Genomic DNA, 2,500 nt, shown 5'->3' on the forward strand with positions numbered 1-2,500 from the left:
CTGTCTCTCTCTGTCTCTCTCTCTGTCTCTCTCTGTCTCTCTCACTTTGTCTCTCTCTCTCTGTGTCTCTCTCTGTCTCTGTCTATCTCTCTCTGTCTCTTTCTGTCTCTCTCTGTCTCTCTCTGTGTCTCTCTCTGTCTCTCTCTGTATCTGTCTCTCTCTGTCTTTCTCTCCTTCTCTCTCTGTGTCTCTCTCTGTCTCTCTCTGTATCTCTCTGTCTCTCTCAGTCTCTCTCTCTGTCTCTGTCTCTCTCTGTATCTTTCTTTGTCTATGTCTCTCTGTCTCTCTCAGTCTCTATCACTCTGTCTCTGTCTCTCTCTGTCTCTCTCTCTGTCTCTCTCAGTCTCGCTCACTCTTTCTCTGTCTCTCTCTGTCTCTCTCTTTGTCTCTGTCTCTCTCTGTCTCTCTCTGTGTTTCTCTCTATCTCTCTCTGTCTCTCTCAGTCTCTCTCTGTCTCTCTCTGTCTCTCTCTCTGTCTCTCTCTCTGTCTCTCTCTGTCTCTCTCTTTCTCTGTCAGTCTCTCTCTCTGTCTCTCTATCTGTCTCTCTCTTTGTCTCTCTCTGTCTCTCTCTCTATCTCTATCTCTATCTCTATCTCGGTCTCTCTCTGTCTCTCTCTTCTCTCTCTGTCTCTCTCTATCTCTCTCTCTGTCTCTCTCTCTGTCTCTATCTCTGTCTCTCTCTGTCTCTCTATGTCTCTCTATGTCTCTCTCTGTCTCTCTCAGTCTCTCTCTGTGTCTCTCTCTGTCTATCTCTGTATCTCTCTGTGTCTCTCTGTCTGTCTCTTTGTATCTGTCTCTCTCTGTCTCTCTCTCTGTCTCTCTCAGTTTCTCTCAATCTTTCTCTGTTTCTCTCTGTCTCTCTCTCAGTCTCTCTCACTCTGTGTCTGTCTCTCTCTGTCTCTCTCTTTGTCTCTGTCTCTCTTTGTCTCTCTCTGTGTCTTTCTTTGTCTCTCTCTATCTCTCTCTGTCTCTTTCTGTCTCTCTCTGTCTCTGATGCTAAGTCTGTTTTCTTTCTGTCTCTTTCTCTCTCTCTGTCTCTCTCTGTATCTCTCTCTGTCTCTCTCAGGCTATATCAATCTGTCTCTGTCTCTCTCTGTCTCTCTATGTGTTTCTCTTTGTCTCTCTCTGTATCTCTCTGTCTCTCTCTGTGTCTTTATCTCTGTCTCTCTCTGTGTCTCTCTCTTTCTCTCTCAGTCTATCTCATTCTGTCTCTGTCTCTCTCTGTCTCTCTCTTTGTCTCTGTCTCTCTCTGTCTCTCTCTCTATCTATCTCAGTCTCTCTCACTTTGACTCATTCTCTCTCTGTCCCTCTCTCTGTCTCTCTCAGTCTCTCTCACTCTGTTCTGTCTCCCTCTGTCTCTCTCGTTATCTCTGTTTCTCTCTCTGTCTCTCTCTGTCTCACTCTGTCTTTCGCTGTGTCTTTCTTTGTCTCTATCTCTCTCTGTGTCTCTTTCTATCTCTCTCTGTCTCTCTCTCCTTGTCTGTTTTCTTTCTGTCTTTTTCTCTCTTCTGTCTCTCTCTGTCTCTCTCTGTCTCTCTCTGTGTCTCTATCTCCGTATCTCTCTGTCTCACTCTGTCTCTCTCTGTGTCTCTCTTTGTCTCTCTCAGTCTCTCTCACTCTGTCTCTGTTTCTCTCTGTCTATCTCTCTGTCTCTCTCATTCTCTCTCACTCTTTCTCTGTCTCTCTCTTTGTCTCTGTCTTTTGTCTGTTACTTTCTGTGTCTCTCTCTGTCTCTCTCTGTATCTCTCTGTCTCTCTCTGTCTCTCTCTGTGTCTCTATCTCCGTATCTCTCTGTCTCACTCTGTCTCTCTCTGTGTCTCTCTTTGTCTCTCTCAGTCTCTCTCACTCTGTCTCTGTTTCTCTCTGTCTCTCTCTCTGTCTCTCTCATTCTCTCTCACTCTTTCTCTGTCTCTCTCTTTGTCTCTGTCTTTTGTCTGTTACTTTCTGTGTCTCTCTCTGTCTCTCTCTATCTCTCTATCTGTCTCTTTCTGTCTCTCTCTCTTTGTCGGTTTCTTTCTCTCTCTGTCTCTCTCTGTCTCTCTCTGTATCTCACTGTCTCTCTCTCTGTCTCTCTCTCTGTCTCTATCTCTGTCTCTCTCTGTCTCTCTCTGTCTCTCTCTGTCTCTATCTCTGTCTCTCTCTGTCTCTCTCTGTGTCTCTCTCTTTCTCTCTCTGTCTATCTCACTCCGTCTCTGTCTCTCTCTGTCTCTCTCTTTGTCTCTGTCTCTCTCTGTCTCTTTCTCTGTCTATCTCAGTCTCTCTCACTTTGTCTCTGTCTCTCTCTCTGTCTCTCTCAGTCTCTCTCTGTCTCTGTCTCTATCTCTGTCTTTCTCTGTCTCTCTCAGTCTCTCTCTGTCTCTCTCTGTCCCTATCTCTGTCTCTCTCTGTCTCTCTCTGTGTCTCTCTCTGTCTCTCTCAGTCTATCTCACTCTGTCTCTGTCTTACTCTGTCTCTCTCTTTGTCTCTGTCTCTCTCTGTCTATCTCTGTCTATCTCAGTC

The sequence above is a fragment of the Mus caroli genome, unplaced genomic scaffold (genome assembly GCF_978045245.1).
Source record: "Mus caroli unplaced genomic scaffold, Mus_caroli_1 scaffold_21, whole genome shotgun sequence".
NCBI classification, from domain to species: Eukaryota; Metazoa; Chordata; class Mammalia; order Rodentia; family Muridae; genus Mus; species Mus caroli.